Consider the following 20,127-nt stretch of genomic DNA (forward strand, 5'->3'; position numbering starts at 1 on the left):
GCCCACATGCCCTGACTGGGAATTGAATCATGACTTGGTTCATAGGTTGATACTCAACCACTGAGCCACACCAGTGGGCTACTTTCTTTCTTTTATGAGCACAATTGAGATTGGATTGAGAGACTACTGTAAATGCAGGATGATGTCATCTTGAGATCCTTAAATTAATTACAACTTTAAAAACACTATTTCTAAATATTTGAGGGTATCAGGAGCTTAGGACTTGATATCTTTTGGGGGCCACTATTCAACAACTGACATCTGTTCAGAGAAGCTCTAGCCAATAAGAGGGAAATTCATCACTTCCCACTTAAATATATGTTTTTATTGATTTTTCTTTTTCTTTTTTTTTTTTTAGAGCAAGAGGAAGGGAGAGTGATAGAGAGATAGAAACATTGATGTGAGAGAAGCATCATTGACTAGCTCCCTCCTGCATGCTCCTTATTGGGGATCTAGCCCACAACTCGGACATGTGTCCTGACCAGGAATCAAACCAGTGAGCTCTTAGTTCATGGGTTCATGCTCAAACATTGAGCCACACCAGCTGAGCTCATCACTTCCCACTTCAATAATGACTGTTTTTTTCCCTTAAGTTTTACCTCCAATTCCTGACAGAGAAAATTTTGGACATGGAAGAGAAAGGTGGAGGATGTATCCCAGTCAGTGCTCCATCTAGGTCCTAGAGCTTGAATCTGGTCTGCTCTAAGTAAAGGTGAGGAGATGAAATTGACATAGAGTTTGAGGTTCAATTTTTGAATTGGACTGGTTTTCATAAGTGAGTAAGACTGGGATATATATATATATATATATATATATATATATATATATATATATACTCTTTTTTGTTGTTAATCCTCACCTGAGGTATTTTTTTCCCATTGATTTTTAGACAGAGTGGAAGGGAGGGGGAGTGACAAAGAGAGTAACTTCCATGTGAGAGAGACACATCAATTGGTTGCCTCCTACACACACCTTGATTGGGGCTGGGGATAGAGTCTACAACCTAGATACATGTCCTTGACGGGAATCAAACCCAATACCCTTCAGTCCAAGGACCTACGCTCTATCCACTGAGCCAAACTAGCTAGGACTCTCTCAGATATTATTTAAAGAACCAGAAATGGAAATTTGTTATAGCATTGATTGGAGAAAAATAAAATTAGCTTTATGTTTTTTAGGCAATTGAATTTAGAAAGCTCAACAAACTGGTTACATAAACCTTGAACAGTTTAAATAAACATTTGATCTTTGGACAACACAATTTTGAATTTTGCAGGTCCACTTATGTGCAGTGTGTTTTTCAATAAATCCCTGTAATGTTTCGATTCATGGTTGGGAATCTGCAGTTGTTATTTTATATAGGAAACTGAAGCATCTGTGGATTTTGGTATCTGCAGGAGTTCATGGACCCAATCCCACTCAGATCCCCAAAGACAAGTTTGGGAAGAGTCAAAAGTTATAGGTGGGTTTTTGATTGTACTCAACCATGGAGCCACCCTGGTGGCATTGTTCAGAGGTCAGCTGTATATATATTTTTTAAATGTTTGAAAAGAGTACTCAAATTGGGGGTGGATGAGGCACCAGTAATCAGACCTTCTCTATGCATGAATTAAATCTCTTGTCCAGGACTGGAACTTGGCCTGATACATTATCATCTCTTTCTTGAATGATGTATTCTAAAATTTGTCAATATGTCCTTTCTCCTGTGTCTATTGATATGTTTTGCATGACTATATAAATACATGGTATCTTAGAACAAGGATTTTTAGTAAGTGTAAGCTAACATTTGCATGTTGTATTTTATGGCTAGAATTCGTAAAAAATGACTAGAAAAGTGATTAAAGAGCACATGAAATATATCTCAAGATTGCAAAATATAACTTAAGCTCATCTTTGGATAAGTGAAAAAGGCTGAAATTAGTAATAATTGCATATTTTTTACTGGATAAAAGTCTCACATCATCTAATTGGAAAAAATCCATTGGAATCTAAATCAAATTAAATTAAACTCAATTACATTAAGTCTTAATTACTTATATATTACTGTGAGCAGTATCAAGAAGTCAAAAGACACAGATCCTGTCTTCATAGAGATTAAAAGCTAATTGGGGAGATTAGATTTGAAAAAAATGAAGAATTTAGATACCAGTGTGGAATATTTTATAAAGGGTATTTGTAAGACAAAAAGTAATATAGGATTTCAGACGAGAGAGGGTTAAAGAGGGTTATTCGGGAAGTCTTCCTTGAAGAAGTGGGATTGAAGGATAGAAGATTATAAGGAGGCACTGCCAGGTGACAGAATCACATTGGAAATATAGATTCATTTCCCGAAATATCACATTAATCAAGAATTCAGCCTGGCTGGTGTGGCTCAGTGGTTGAGCATTGATCTATGAACCAGGAGGTCACTGTTCAATTCCCAGTCAGGGCTCATGCCATGCCCGGGTTGTGTGCTTGATCTCCAGTGCGGGCCAAGCAGAAGGCAGCTGATCGATGGTTCTCTCTCATCATTGATGTTTCTATATCTATCCCCCTCTCCCTTCCTCTCTGAAATAAATAAAAATATATATTAAAAAAAAAAGAATTGAGTATTTGAAAATGCAAATAAAAAGATTAGCACCTTGCAAGTATATTAGTCTCATTTTAGAGTCTGGCATGTTTACCAATATATTAAAACTTGGCCCGCTGCACGAATTCATGCACCAGTGGGCTCCCTCAGCCTGGCCTGGAGGATTGGTCCAAAATCAGCTCTCTGACATCCCCCAAGGGGTCCTAGATTGTGAGAGGGTGCAGGCCAGGCCAAGGGACCCCACCAGTGCACGATCAGGGCTGGGGAGGAACATGGGAGGTTGGCCAGCCAGGGAGGGACACTGGGAGGGCTCCAGGGCGTGTCCAGCCTATTTTGTTCAGTCCCAATCAGCCAAACCTCAGCAGCAAGCTAACCTACTAGTCGGAGTGTCTGCCGCCTGGTGGTCAGTGATTGCCATAGTGAGTGGTTGACGGGCCTTAGCATATCATTAGTATATTATGCTTTGATTGGTTGAATGGCTGCCCAGGTGATCTGACACATTAGCATATTAGGCTTTTATTATATAGCCACCATGCTCTATCTACGGAAAAATAATTATTGAACAATTCTTCCAGAATTTTTATTTTTAAAATATTGCATTGGAAAAGTATTAGGAGTATGGGAGAACTTCCATTAACAAATCTCCTGAGATATTTCAAAGGCACTGAATTTTGAGTATCAATGAACCCATATTAAGAAAAAAATATAAAAGTCAAATTTTCAATTGAGATGCATAAAAGACTTCAAATAATTATATTATATTAGTGGCCTGGTGCACAAAATTTGTGCATGGGTGTGGGGGGGGGGGAGTCCTCAGTCCAGCCTGCACCCTCCTCCAATTGGGGACCTCTTGGGAGATGTCTGACTGCTGGTTTAGGCCCGATCACCCAAGGAGGTCAGAGTTCCCCCAAGATAGGGCCTAAATCAGCAGTCAGACATCCCTCTCAAAATCTGGGACCACTGGATCCTAACCACTCATCTGCCTGCCTTCCTGATCACCCTTAACTGCCTCTGCCTTGGCCCCCACCACCATGGCTTTGTCTGGAAGGAAGTCGGACGTCCGGAAGATGGCCGGTTGACCTGGTCTAATTAGCATATTACCCTTTTAGTATTATAAATAGATTATATAGGATAGGATTGCTTAAATGGGAGGGGGGAAAGTCTTTTTCAGCAGGAGGAGATGCTCTTTTGCAGACAAAATACATAATCCCTATATCTGGACTGATAGCCAGCCATATGCACTATACTGCCAAACCAGTCATTAAAACATTGAACCACTTTCTTACACATTACACCAAAAAGCTATTGCCCTTAAAACCCCTCCTCAGCCCCCACCTTAGATTCTGCCTTTGCAGTTCACCCAGATTAGGTTCTGATTGGTTGGTTTCTATGCCAGTCAGTGTCAGAAGCTCCACCTCCTTGGCAGCCATTGGCTCCTCACAGTTCACCCAGATTAGGTTCTGATTGGTCAGTTCCTATGCCAGTCAGCATCTCCGGGCCTATCAACAGGCCTGATCAGAGAGGCGGGGCTGATCAGCAGTTGCCCCAGGCTGCTGGTGAGTGGCTGAACTGCTGATCTCTCAGAGAGAGACAGGCGTGGCTGCTGGGGAGGTGGCGGATCAGACCCTGCTTCTCTCTCTCTCCAGGCCTTGCCAGCAGCTGCGGTAGCTGCTGATAAGCCCCACCTCTCTCTCTCCCCAAGAGGTCAGAGTTCAGCCCACTCACCAGTCCCCACCCACTGGAGCCTGCTGCTGCATGCAGCCTGGCATTTGGTCAAGCCTTTGGTCATTTTGGACGTTACAGATCCTGGGTCTTTATATATTAGGATATATATTAATTTATTTTTCTTATACTAAGAGTTTTTATACAAAATTTTGCAAGTTTGTTTTATATTTTTTAAAAATTGATTTTGAGAGAAAGAGGAAAGAAGAGGGAGAGAGACAGGGAGAATTATCTATGTGAGAGCAGAACATTGATCAGCTACCTTCTGCACACCCCCTACCGTAGATTGAGCCCACAACCCGGGCCTGTGTCTGGGATGACACCCAATCACCTGAGCCCACTGGCCTGGGATAAAATGTGGCAAGTTTTATATCTATTCTTATTACCCATGTGGTATTCAGAACACTCCCACTATTTATGGCTTTTCTCCCTCTATCTATCTACTAATCCCAGCAACTAACTTCCCTGTCACCTTCCATGGCCTTTTTTGTCATTTGTGAGCTAATTAATACTTACAAACTCATTATTATGAGCTTTATAGAAAACTATGCCAAAAATACATTTTAAACCTATTTCTGGTTAAGTGACTAAAAGTTCATGTTTACTTAACTAAAAAATATTTTAAAAACTAGTATTGATAAATATTTACCAGGGTAGATAAACATTTTATGGAGCCAAAAACTCATATGATTTGGGGGACTTTATTTAAGAAAAAAACACTTAGATTTTTCAAAAAGCTAATTATAAACATAAAATTGAGCAGCAAAAGTACTTCCATTAGTTAACTGCCTGATACTTTTGTACACCTTTCTTGCATATTCTGAAAATTTTATAAAATCAATGTAATTAAGACTTAAAATTTTTTCTAGGTTATATTGACCTATATAGTTGTGTAATCAAGTTATTCTTATATTGTTTGAATGATAAGAGAATATGCCACCCCAAAATATGCCTCTTTGACATAAGCATTATTTTGAGCTGATTGCTTTGAGAAACAGCAGACACAGAAGCAGCTCTGTAATAAGCAAGGAGAAGTTATTCTTTTGAAAGGGAAATTTACATTTATAAATGTAATCTTTATTTGTAAGAATGTCTCCATCTCCATGCCAGGAAGAGAAGGATGACTTTAAATCACAAGGAAATCTTATCAATAGAGAAGGCACTAACTTAAATCTGCATAACAAACCTTATCCTTGTTCACTGAGCTTTTCCTGTTAACCTCCCCATGACTGGCCTTCCCTCCACACCACACTACTAGGCCCCTAAATACACCTGTGTTTCTATTATCTTTAGCTGAAGGTAGTATTTAAGCCTGAGTTCAAAGCTGCCTCAGAAAGTTATTCCCTTTTTCATGGGTATCTTCCATGTATACATGAGGCATGCATGTTAATAACTGTGTTTGTTTTTCTCTTGTTAATCTGTTTTTTATTATAGGTGGTCTCAGCCAATACCTAAGAAGGATAGATGAAAATTATTTTTCTTCCCCTACATCTCTATTCTTTATTTTTCTACAATAATATATACAAAAAATATTATCAAAGGTCATGCTTACTAACCCCTATGCAACATCTCCCTCCTTCCATTCTTACTTCCCATGTTCCAATATTTAGGAGGGCATGGCAGTGTCAAGAGAGGCTGAAGTAAGGAGGCATGCCCTTATGTCTTCATTCAGTGGTATCTTCACTCTTAAAATGAATGAATAAATGAATGAATGAAATAAGGAATAAATGAATAAATGAATGAATTCCATTTAACATTTAATGATGGTCAACATATTCTAAGCACTTAGGCCGCATTCCCTTAGTATCAAATTGTTCCTTTTTATTATTTCATATTTTCTTTCTTAATCAAAATAGTCTGTTGCTGAAGAGTCATAACTGGTTCTTATTATTGATTTGTAGCCCACTTCTTCACCTGGCACAGTGGCTGGAGCACAGCAGGTACTCTATGCTTTTTTTTTTTTTTCCCCAATTTTTTTTATTAAGGTATTATATGTGTACATATTTTACCATTGCCACCCCCCACCCCACTCACATATATGCCCTCACCCCCCAGAGTTTTGCATCCATTGGTTATGCTTATATGCATGCATACAAGTCCTTTGATTGATCTCTTATCTCCCCCACCTCTCCCTAACTTTCCCCCTGTAATTTGACAGTCTGTTTGATGCTTTACTGTCTCTGTATCTATCTTTTTGTTCAAGTTTATAATGTTCTTTATTACCCATAAATGAGTGAGATCATGTGATATTTTTCTTTCATTGACTGACTTATTTCACTTAACATAATGTTCTCCAATTCCATCCAGGTTGCTGCAAATGATGAGAATTCCTTCTTTTTTATGGCAGCATAGTATTCCATTGTGTAGATGTACCACAGTTTTCTGATCCAGTCATCTGCTGACGGGCACCTAGGCTGTTTCCAAATCTTAGCTATGGTGAATTGTGCTGCTATGAACATAGGGGTGCATATATCCTTTCTGATTGGTGTTTCTAGTTTCTTCGGATATATTCCCAGGAGTGGGATTACTGGGTCAAATGGGAGTTCCATTTTCAGTTTTTTGAGGAAGCTCCATACTGTTCTCCACAGTGGCTGCACCAGTCTGCATTCCCACCAGCAGTGCACGAGGGTTCCTTTTTCTCCGCATCCTCGCCAACACTTGTCGTTTGTTGATTTGTTGATGATAGCCATTCTGACAGGTGTGAGATGGTACCGCATTGTTGTTTTGATTTGCATCTCTCGGATAATTAGTGACGTTGAGCATGTTTTCATGTGTCTCTTGGCCTTCCTTCTGTCTTCTTTTGAAAAGCTTCTATTTAGGTCTGTTGCCCATTTCTTTATTGGATCATTTATCTTCCTTTTATTAAGTTGTATAAGCTGCATGTAGATGTTGGAGATCAAACCTTTATCAGTGATGCCATTTGCAAATATGTTCTCCCATGCAGTAGGCCTTCTTGTTGTTTTGTTAATGGTTTCTTTTGCTGTGAAAAAGCTTTTTATTTTGATGTAGTCCCATTTGTTAATTTTCTCTTTAGCTTCCATTGCCCAACATCATTAAAATGTCCATACTACCCAAAGCAATCTATAGATTCAATGCACTCCCCATTAAAATACCAATGGCATATTTCACAGACCTTGAAAGAACTCTCCAAAAATTCATCTGGAATAAAAAAAGACCCCGAATAGCCACAGCAATCCTGCGAAAGAAGAATAAAGTAGGAGGGATCTCAATACCAGATTTCAAGCTGTATTACAAAGCCACTGTTCTCAAAACAGCCTGGTACTGGCACAAGAACAGACATATAGATCAGTGGAACAGAATAGAGAATCCAGATATTGACCCAAACCACTATGCTCAATTAATATTTGACAAAGGACGCATGAACATACAATGGAGTCAAGACAGTCTCTTCAATAAATGGTGTTGGGAAAATTGGACAGATACATGCAAAAAAATGAAGCTTGATCACCAACTTACGCCATACACAAAAATAAACTCAAAATGGATACAGGACTTAAACATAAGACGGGAAACCATAAAAATACTAGAGCAATCCACAGGTAGCAAAATCTCCGACATATGCCAAAAGAAATACTCTATGCTTTTTATACACTGTTTTTTTCAGCTACCCCTAAGAGCCCTTTAAAAGTACAAAAATCATAGAAATCATATATTTTTGTGATCACTTCTTATTCTTACATCACTTTTACTGAACTCATAAATTTAATATTATTAAAGAGATGCAGCTGACAAAAATGACATCATACGTGGCTCCTCCAACTATGGGCACCCACGCATGATGCTCTTATGTGTGTTTCAGACACATCAGGGCTGAAATATAGCACACAAAAAATGGGTATCTGTAATCTGGTGATGTGTTGCCACATTTGAGACACATTTCATCACCACATCACATATATTGCCCATCTTCATTCTCACATGTTTTGGTAGGCTACATACCCACAAAGCATTCCTTTATTTGACCTTTTCACTTTCTAGTTCAAAATTAAAACAATGTAGAAGAGGCATAATAAAAAGAAAATTGAATAGGTAAACATAAAATCCCAGGTCCATGGCATTCTCCAAGTTTGATTGTTTTTCCCTTCCGCAATGACAAAAAGAGTGTTATAATCAATATGCATAAATATTGGACAAACGGAACTTGTCTAACCTGACTGTGAATTTTAGTCAGCTTTAATGGGGACTCATGACAATGACACGGCTGCCTTATATATCATAGACTTAAAATATTTCCAACTGCACTTTTACTGAGTCTTTAAGTCATGTGTTGAGCAGATGAAGGTGAAGGATTCTATCAATTTTATTCTACTATTCCCTTGCCCTCTACATTGCACATCTTTGAATAGATTTTTCAAATAATTTTACTGAAATAAGGACTCTTAGAGTTCCCTCTGGCAGACCTATAAATCACATACTTTAATAGTGACTTCTATTTTCTGGGCTTTCTCTATTTTTCTATTAGTTTGCACATAAGATTTTGTTGTCTACCTCTCACTTCCATGAAATATAAAATTCTGTCCCTAAGCACCGTGTTCTGATTTTCTTCTGGATCAGCTAGTTTAACGCTTTACTTTTGTCATGAGAGTAACAATAATTTATCTTGTACTTCTATCCACGGCTACTTCTGAACTTGCAAAATTTTCTCTTTCTCTTACAGACTGCATGCCTACAATACCAATGATCAAAAAACCCTTTCTCTAAGCCTGCTAGCTAACAAAGCAATTGGTGAGCCAAATAATGCAACTTATGATAAATGGTCAAGTGTTTTAGAGTTGTTATCCATATAAAACAAAGAACTCTTCAGATGACCTTGTAGAGACCTCAATACCAGCAAAGGAATAAATAAATTTAATTGCCAAAGTCCACACTTTGGAAAATAAAGGGGCAGAGGAGATGGAACCATAGACATAACACTGCCTACTTCATGTAGTCATTAGATTATCCTCACTCTGCAGTTATCCCCTCTCCTGTTTTCCATAATGATTCTTCTGACATGTAGTGCATACCATTGGCAAAGGGAATCTGCAGGAGGCAGCGGAGGCTAAAGCAATCATCCTGAATAGTCCACAAATAAGATGAGTGTCTTATAAAAATAATCTAAGTTGGTGGCTGATGCATAGATTACAGCCCTGAAATGTGGCAGAGACCTATTGGTGTGATTTTTTTTTAATAATTAGAAAGATGTTAAAAGCAAATTTGAGCCAATGCATAGTAGAGGAAACACATTTTGAAGGATGATTTATTTGACTCTATTTAAATACATGATAAATTAGAAATCTGAAGGAGTATTATTTGGCAGGCTTTCTGGGAAAAGAAAAAGAACTGTATTATAAAATAGAGACAAGTTCTGTTCTAAGAATAGCAACTTTCAAACTCAAAACAATTATTTTTTAATTTAAAAATACAAGGATAAGATCAGATGGAAAGTTATATCTTAGTAAAACGTGAATTACTTTAAGTAGAGAATGTAGGCTCTTTTAAAAATATTTAGCCAAAAAATTTACATTCAGATGGATTCAGAACAGCATCCTATTACCACCCTATTATTATTTGAACCACTGTTTCATTATTAGAATTGTATCCTGTGGCTAAAATCCACATTCTTTTTGAATTTTAATATGCAAAAATATATTTAAAAATACTTAATTCTTTACCATTCTTACTCTAACCACATTCACTGTCAATCTAGAGGACTCATGTGGTGACACTCTATGTCCCAATTTCAATCTTAGTCACAAAGGAAAGCCTTCTAATTCTGTCACCATTTAATGATAGACAGATAATTGTGTACTCATTTGACCTTTTCCATGGTTTCTTGTTTGATTATCAGCCTATTCCTGTTCTCTTACAATAAAAGGTAGAATGGATTTAGCCAGTCAGAATTCAGAATATTTAAGCAGCTAAAGCTTAACAGATCACTGCTGGCATGTAACACAGACATTAAAATTCTAATGACTCATTCCCCTGTCACAGATGAGAAAATGAATGGAAATAGACATAACATGGATTGTTCTTCTGAAACTAATTATAACAGGAATTTGAGATGGTAAAGACTTCATCCATTCATGTAAGTCAGTGTTTCTTTTAGTTTGTTTAGCCCTTGGGTTTTACCAAATTTTAGGTTCTTTGAGCATTTGAATCAGGCTAGCTTAGCACTCAGTATTAAAATAGATATTTTTTTTCAGATGAAAGAACAGAGTTATGAGAAAGAATGATAAAAGGGAGGTTATAGACAAAGGTACCCTTCTTATTGAGAGGCATAATTTAAGAGAAAACTTGATTTAAAAAGGAAATCATATTCTAAGAAAAAAGAATCATTTTGACTACAAATGTATACCTATATAAGACATTTCCTTTAATTTTTTTTTTGTGTTAGCATAATATAATCCCAGATATAAACTATTTTTATCCTACACTATAAGAAATAAGTCAAAATATTCCAATAAACATATTTCTTGAATTTAGGGGAAGTGCTTTGCAAGCTGTAGTGATATCACAGTGACTAAATATAGCATATTTCCTGTCTTCTTGGAGCCTATAATCCTAATATAAAAAACCTAGGGTGTATAACATCCAAAATGACCAAAGGCTCGACTGACTGGAAATTGACTGACTGCCACCACTGCGGGCACCTGGACCCAGCACTGACTGCTGCAGATCAGGCCCAGAGAGAGACCTGGAGAGAGAAGCACCCTCTGATCCATAGCCTCCATGGCAGCTGTTGATCAGCACTTGCCTCTCTCTCTCTCCTGGCCTGGCCAGCAGCCGCACCTCTCTTTCTCTCGGGCCTCCACTGGGGCTGCTGATCAGCCTCACCTCTCTGATCAGGCCCGTTGATAGGCCTAGAGATGCTTACTGTCATAGAAACCGACCAATCAGAACCAAATCTGGGTGAAGTGTGAGGAGCCAATGGCTGCCTAGGAGGCAGAGCTTCTGACGCTGACTGGCATAGAAACTGACCAATCAGAACCTAATCTAGGAGAAGTGCGAGGAGCCAATAGCTGCCTAGGAGGTGGAGCTTTTGGCACTGACTGGCATAGAAACCAACCAATCAGAACTTAATCTGGGTGAACTGCGAAGGCAGAACCTAAGGTGGGGGCTGAGGAGGGGTTTTAAGGGCAACAGCTATTTGGTGTAATGTGTAAGAAAGTGGTTCAATGTTTTAATGACTGGTTTGGCAGTATAGTGCATATGGCTGGCTATCAGTCCAGATATAGGGATTATGTATTTTTGTCTGCCAAGAGCATCTCCTCCTAATGAAAAAGGCTCCCCCTGCCATTTAAGCAATCCTATCCTATATAATCTATCTATACTAATTAAAGGGTAATATGCTAATTAGATCGGGTGAACTGGCCATCTTCCAGACATCTGACTTCCTTCCGGACAAAGCCATGGTGGTGGGGGCTGAGGCAGAGGCCATTAGGGATGATCAGGCTGGCAGGGGAGGGTCATTGGGGGCAAGATCAGGCCTGCAGGGGAGGGCAGTTGGGGGCGAGATTAGGCCGGCAGGGGAGGGCAGTTGGGAGTGATATCAGGCCAGCAGGGGAAGGCAGTTAGGGGTGATCAGGCCAGCAGGGAATAGCAGTTAGGGGCGAGATCAGGCCAGCAGGGGAGGGCTGTTGGGGGCAAGATCAGGCCAGAAAGGCAGGGCTGTTAGGGGTTATCAGGCAGGCAGAGGCAGTTGTGGGTGAGATCAGGCAGGCAGGCAGAGAGGTTAGGGGCGATCAGGGAGGCAGGCAGAGGGGTTAGGGGCAATCAGGCAGGCAGACAGAGGCAAGTTAGGGGCAATCAGACAGGCAGGCAGGTGGGCATTTAGGAGCCAGCAGTCCCAGATTGTGAGAGGGATGTCCAACCGCTGGTTGGACATCCCCCAAGGGGTCCTTGATTGGAGAGGGTGCAGGCTGGGCTGAGGGAACCCCCCATGTACGAATTTTGTGCACCGGGCCACTAGTTAAGTTAATAAAAAAGACAGTAACAAAATGATCATACAAAAATATGATATCGCCCCTATAACAACTAATATGGAGGATATGTCACCCCAAAAAATGCTATTTAGCATACTTTGAACTAAAGGCCACTGAGGACCAGCAGGGAGAGGAAAGGCTCTAAAAACAAGGCACAAGTTTTCCTTCTGTAGAGGAAATTTCCATTTATAAGAGAAATTTCCATTAATAAACTGTGTCTCCTTCTCCTACATCAGGAAAAGGAGGACTCTTAACAACTCTTATGACTGAAGAAGGTATTGCACCCACTGACTTAAATCTGTGTAATAAATTATACTAAGGAAAACCTCATTGCCCTGGCTGGGGTGGCTCAGTTGGTTGGAACATTTTCCAGTCCAGTCCATCAAAAAGTGGTGGATTTGATTCCCAGTCAGGGCACATACCCAGCTTTCGGATTCGATCTCCAGCCAGGGTGCATAGAAGAGGCAATTTATTCATGTTTCTCTCTCACATCAATGTTTCCCTCTCTCTCCCTCTTCCTTCCTCTAAAATCAATTTTTAAAAAGACATATCCTTGAGGGTGACTTTTCCTGGTCACCCTCCTTCCCAAAAGCCTAAGACCCTTTTTCCTTTGTTTTAGCCGAGGCTAGTATAGAAGTCTAAGTTCTAAGCAACCTTTTGGGTTACACACCCTTGAGTGCTCTCATGTATACACTGAGTGACCAGATTATTCTCTGAATGTGTGTATATATATATATATATAGAGGCCTGGTGCATGAATTCGTGCATGTGTGGGGTCCGGCCAGCTTGGCCAGGGGGAGGGGACATGGGCGGTTGGCCGGCCTGCCTGCTGGTCGAACTCCTGGTCGAGGGGACAATTTGCATATTAGCCTTTTATTATATAGGATATACACTGAATGGCCAGATTATTATGCATTCAGATATCATAATAATCTGGCCACTCAGTGTATATGCACGATGTACTTGTTAGTAAGCCTCTCTGTTTTTCTCTTAATACTCTGTCTTTGGATAGCCTAATTAAGAGTCCCAGCTAGTGAACCTAAGTCAAGGAGAGGAAAATATTTTACTACCCTACAAATGTGTCAGTGAGGCAGGTTAGTAAGAAGCTAGGAAAATTCCTTGGCAAGAGGAATGGGGAAACTGAGACAGATAGCTGAAAAAACTGCTGGAGCAATTTAAAGCCAGATAATAACCACGATGTCTTATCTTTCCTAAACAAGGACACTTAGGAGCAAATAGTTTACATATTCTAGACATCCTGGGGCAGCCTCTCCTGGGTCCAGTCCCACTTCAGTGACATTCTTTGAAGGTGAAACTGACCAGAAATGGCCTGTCCCTCTATGTGCTCACTTTAGTGCATCATCATGTTAAAGAGCCCACCTGGAAAGCTGATTACTATTCTGCTGAGTTCCTCCCCTGAGACCTCCCCTAGGATTCCCACCTGCAGAAGAAGGATAAATGCCCTCAAAACAAACGATGTCATACACCCTCCTAGGAGTGTACCCCTACCTTTTTCTGGGGCACATACTGAAAAAAAAAAAAAAGAGCCCTAACCAGTTTGGCTCAGTGAATAGAGCTGAAGCCGAGGACTGAAGAAGGGGTCCGGATTTGATTCCGGTCAAGGGCATGTACCTTGATTGCGGGCTCGATCCCCAATAGGGGGCATGCAGGAGGCAGCTGATCAATGTTTCTCTCTCATCGATGTTCTAACTCTCTATCTCTCTCCCTTCCTCTCTGTAGAAATCAGTAAAATATATATTTTTTTAAAAAAACAACAAAACTCTGGGAACCCCCATGGGTCTTACAACCAGGGGAACAGCAGGCAGCAAAGTCCCTGAACCTGTCTCCAAGGCCCCTTTTCTCTGACTTTTCAGTGAGCCAACAGCAGCCTGTCTTGGCTCATTTCTTTCCTATAACATTTCCAAAGAGCCAGAGCAGCCCCGCCTAAGCTCTCTCCTGTTGCTTCTTCTATCCTAAGCCCATTCTTGTTTCACTGCCCCCAGCTTTAATAAACGTGCTCACAAAATCACCTGCCTCGTGCTGTGAAATCTTGTCTGCATGAAGTCAAAAATGCACACACCACTGGCTGGCCTGAGGCAGACCCGCTCCTGCCTGGTCCCTGTCCAGCAACATCAGAAAGGCACACGGTGGTTATGAGAACTTACAATGTGTGAAATGACCAAGGTGGGAAGTCCCGGCAATGGCATGGCCAAGGAAGTGGTGATTGACTGAGAGAGAAAGGAGAGGGAGGTTTAATTAGTGTAGGGGAGAGAGGACTCCTGATAGAGGGAACTGTCTCTGAAAAGGCAAGGACAAGAGAGAACTTGTAGTTCAAGGAATTGACAGATTGATGCAGTTGTAAAAGACTGAGGAGAAGGGTGTTGCAAGACATGGAGCAAAAAAGGGAAAAGATAATATGCAAGACTTGGTATCGTATATCCCTTGTTAATTATTTTGGCCTTTTAAAGAAGAATGAAATGAGTGTGTGTATATATAGCTGTATAATTAGATTTCTCTTTAAAGTACATTACTATATTGGGTAGAATGGGTTGGTAGGCAGTAACACAACTGGAGATAAGAGATGCCCAGTAAGGGAGCTGGAGCCGATGAGAAAGAAAAGAAGTTAGGGATACAGGTTATTAAGCACTGACAAGTTCACAACTACTGTCCAAAACTGAAAGGGAATTAAATAGATTCAGAAAAGACATGGCATATCCCAAGAAACTAGAAACACCAATCAGAAAGGATATATGTTCCCCTATGCTCATAGCAGCACAATTTACCATAGCTAAGAATTGGAAACAGCCTAAGTGCCCATCAGCAGATGAGTGGATTAGAAAACTGTGGTACATCTGCACAATGGAATACTACGCTGCTGTAAAAAAGAAGGAACTTTTATCATTGGCAACAGCATGGATGGAACTGGAGAGCATTATGCTAAGTGAAATAAGCACCAGGCCAGGGGACCTGAGGCTGTCCCCCCCACCCAGCGGGGCTTGATGGGGAACCTGAGGCTGCATCCCCCACCCGGTGGGGCTTGACAGGAGCCCTGAGGCTGCGCCCCCTGCCCAGCGCCAGGCTGGGGGACCTGAGGCTGTGCCCTCCCCCCCCCCCATGGGGCTTGACGGGGGTGGGACCAGCTGGGTCTGGGTCTCTTGTGATTTTGAGGTGCACGCGGGTTGGCGGGGACTTGACTCTGGGTCCCGTGGCGTGCCCCAGACTCTGACAGGAGGAAAATTTTCATATACATTTTACTAATTTTCTTTCACCTCTGACACTTGTATTATAGAAAAGGGGCAAATAGCAATATTAAAATATTTCCTCTAATTAATTCCCATTTAATGTGCATGGATTTCGTGCACCAGGCCACTAGTGTAAAATAAAACAAAATGTACTATATGTACATTATTCCTATATACAATGGTATGATCAAGTCCCACTGAGACCAGCCAAGCCCCAGGTGACAAACAGATGCTGAAAAATAAATTAGTGTTATTTTAATTCACTGAATTTTGTTGTGGTTTTGTACAGAGCATCATCACCATTTCTCTGGGATTCTGAGGATCCCTTTTTTTGGAGGACTGCTTCTTTAAACCAGAATTGGGAAATGCCAGATTAGAATAAGGTCTATCAATCAGAAATAATACATTTTTCCTAAGTTTCTCTAAGTTCAATACATCTTAATTTTTGTGGGTAGCAATGAGTTTAGTAATGTATGGCATATGTTATAGGGTGTTGAATGGGACATTTCCTATCAACTTGAAGTTCCTGGCTAAATCTCCAAAGCTGCAGACAGAATGTGATATTTTACTCCCACATTTAAAGAAAGCTACAAACACAGGAAACAGAATTTACAGACATGATTAAAATGCTCCTTTAACTATCAACTATCATTACCACTTTCAGACTCTGTTAAAAATGGCTGGAAGACTCATTGAGAAAATTGCTTAAAGAAAATATAAGAGTAGAGAATGCTGTGTCCTCTCTCTTTCCTTGTTCTGTGTCTCCATCAAATGAGGAGAGGTGCCCAAAAGAATCGTTCATAGAAATGAATTATCTATAAGGGGGAAGGTTAATATCTTTCTCACCATCTGGATCTTATGCTTGCTGAGCAGCAAATCTTCTAATGACATAGGGCATGAGAGAATTCTTAGGAAAAAACTGACACAAGTCCCCAAGATTTGGGGGTTTTTGTGAAGATAAAGACTGGTACACACTTCTTTCGGGAAAGTCAGAGAATAGGATGCCAGCCTTGGTAAACTTAATGACGAAGTGAAGGGAGAAGACAGCACAGGAAGCAGGCAGCATTTTGAGGAACCAGGAGGCATGAGTTACCTTGGGCCATGAGGATGCCATCGTGGGTCAGCAAGCTTGATCTGCACTGTGGACAGGGGAAGAAAATTAAGACAAGAGTGGAAAGGGACCGGTCAAAAAGCATGACCTGTTGTGTGTGACGTGACAGAGTACACTGACAACCAGATTACAGCAGCATCCAACCATTAAAGCATTTGCTCTAATTCTTTGTTACATTCAAATCTTATCTTGGCAATATATCAAAAGGATTGAGAAAGATCTGGGGGTCGGGGGTGGGGGGGAAGACTAGGCCTCATCTCTACTGCAGTTATCAGACCACAGATTTGATGTGAAGAGTAGAGGAAAAGCTTTAAAATTTATTTAAGATCAGATAGACTTTTTTATAGTTGACAGGAACTATAGGATCTGCCAGAGATATTGTCATCAGGGAGAAAGGGGAGTCTATATCAGAAGACAGCAAAGGGCAAAGAATAATGAATAAAGCTGTTCATTTAGTGCACTTCATTAAGTTAAACCCATTTAAAAAGGTAGCCATACATATGTATGTATGCATACATGTGTGTTTGAATTAATATCACTTGTATGATAAAGAATTTGGCCTTTCCCAAAAAGCGGTCTGGGGACCTTCAGCTTCTATACAATAATCTGTTTTGTTTAGGATGGGGGGCTGGTCACACTGGATCTCTGTGTGGAGCTGACAATGCTAGAAAGACCAAGCCTATGGATTGGAATAGGTTTTTTTTTGTCACATGTTATCAGTAGACCTGGTTTCATGGGTTAAATGTCTGTGTCCCCCACAAAATACATTTGCTGAAGCCTTAGCTCTTAATGTGATGTCATTTGGAGATGAGGTTTTTGGGGAGGTGATTTGGGTAATACCCGGTCTATGGTAGTTTGTTATGGCAGTCCAGGCAGAGAATACACTGAGTAACTTACCTAACCTACATGGGAATCCAGTCAGTGAAGCCTCAGTGAATGTGGACACTGCCAAAAGAGAACCCGATTGGGAGACAACAGAAGCTTCATGTATGGGACCCTCATAGACGCCACACGGCACACATCTTCCCTTGGCTAATTTTTATCTGTATTCTTTCCCTGTAATAATCTGTAACTATGAATATGCAAGCTTTCACTGAGTTCTGTGAGTTTTTCTAGCATATTATTGAAATTGAGGATGGTTTTGATTACCCCCCAAACTTTCAGTTGATGTTGGTAGTCTTGGGCAGACTTAGCAGGCTGGGGGACTATCTCCTCAAACCTCACAGTTTGGTTAACTCTGGTAGCACCTGAGAATTAATGTTTGTTAAGTCTCATTGAATTCATATAAATTAAGTCATGTTGTCCATACAATTTATCTAATTGTTTAACATATTAAAAGGTATATATTTATGATTTGTAAAAGTAATACATACAGACCAAAACTTAAAAACAAAAATAATGCATGTCATTTTAGGAAATTTTAGGTTATAGAACAGAATATAATTAAGAAAATCAAAATCATCAGTAATCACATCACCCAGATATATGCAATATAAGTATGTTAACATGTTAGTGTATTAACATACATACTCTTGGTCACCTAAGATAATATTATTATTATCACACTGCTCAGCAGAACAGTTGCAACTACTTTCCAGGCACAACTACTTCTCTGGCTCAAACAATATCATCATGTCTTAGTCTCTTTCTTTGCTTACTTGCTCTGCTCTTATTTCATCTATATGTATTCTTTATTTTCCATACTGTGACAAGATGGCTGCAGTCACCCCAATTTCCATATTCTCAGGTTTAAGTTCAGTGGAAAAGCCGCCAGAAAGATCCTAAGAGCTGAATGGATCCTCTTAGATCACATGCCCAGCCTTGAACTACAGATTGGCTTGAGCCCAGATCACATGCTTCTCCATTAGGGTTTGGGGTGCAGTCCACAAATAAATGGCAAGGCCTATTGTTATAGAAGAGGGGGAAATCACTGCTGGAGAACTCAAGCAAAAAAACAATGTCTATCAGAGTATAATTATAGGCTATTGCTATTTCTCAGTGAGCTATTTCCAAACTTTTGCCTTAGGATTTCTTTGTGTGTGTTGTTTTGTTGTTTTTCTGGTTTTTAAGATTTTAAGATTGTAAACTATTTGCCATAATTCTTAATCATATAAATTATTTCATTTTTCACATACATTAAATTTGACTAATTTGTATATATAAATTTTCTAAGAGACATAAATGTCCATGTTTTGTGATTCCTTTCAATTGTTTTGTGCTTTTAAAAGTCCTCCCTGTAATGCAATACAAGATTATTCATTGTTTCATGTATTGCTTTTTGTTTTTGTTTTGTTTTTTTTTTTTTCATTTTGATTTGCTTTGTAGTATTTGTGAATAGTAATGTCATGGTCCTCTGTATAGCATACAAAGAAAAACACATTGGCATGCGGAAAGAGTGCTTCATATCTTTCTGAAATTGACCTGCCTAGTTTTCTCTGTTTCAAAATGCAGACAACTGTGCAAACTGTTTATATCCTTTAAGAAAAATTAAAGAATTCTGTCACACTCTAGAAACCCAAGAATTATACTTCTCCCACATTATTTGCAAAGATTAGCAGTGGGCATACAGAGCTTACCAATTTCCATTGCAAGGGGATGAATTCCTAATGATTGTGTTGTGGTCATGTCTGATACAATTTGACAGTATAAGGTCATTCCTCAGAAGGGAGAGAAAATAATCCATTGGATAAAGATTTTCTCTCATCTCCTAGTTATGAAAGCTTTTACACTGCATTTTTCTTATTTGGATTTACTCATAATTCAACACCTTACAATATTCTGGAATCACACGAGAAAATAACCGTGAAAAGAGTTGAAGAAAGAAGCAGAGTGGGAAAACGTTGCCTCATTGTCTCTAGCAAGACCATCACCTCTTAAATAGCAGAAGAAAACTGCCAGGACTCTCAGCTAGAAGATTCTAAGGGGCTTCACCAAAATGCCTTACTCTCCTAAATAGCTAGACTTTATGACCAATTTTTAACCATATATTTCTTTTTCTTAATTTGTGGGACCTGTGAGAATCAGCACCATCTAATTCTATGGGAGGGTTTGAGAAACAAATCCAATAAACTGTTAAATAATAATTATTTAATTAAAAGTGTAAATGTGCAACAAGGGTCTGATTGAAGAGTCATATCTGAGTACACAATAAACTTTAGTTTATAAACTCTTTCAATACAAGAATTAAGAGTCTTCTTAGAAAAACTGTAAATGGATCCTAAAGTTTGACAGTTAAACTTAGAAACTATCAAGAATCTCTATGAGAGGCACCAGGAACTCCTCTCTTTCTCTGATTCACTCCAACATCCACATTCAAGCATCACATACTGTGGTTTTACCTCCTAAATAATTCTTAAACTTGACTCTTTCAAAATGGCCATTTTAGGATGAAGCCACCATCATGGCTCAATTGTATTTCTATAATAGGCTCCACAATGCCTCACTCAGTCCATCTCCAATCTTGCCATTTGCTCTTTATCCATTGCAATATGTGTGGAA

This window comes from Eptesicus fuscus, chromosome 2, assembly GCF_027574615.1.
Source record: "Eptesicus fuscus isolate TK198812 chromosome 2, DD_ASM_mEF_20220401, whole genome shotgun sequence".
NCBI lineage: Eukaryota > Metazoa > Chordata > Mammalia > Chiroptera > Vespertilionidae > Eptesicus > Eptesicus fuscus.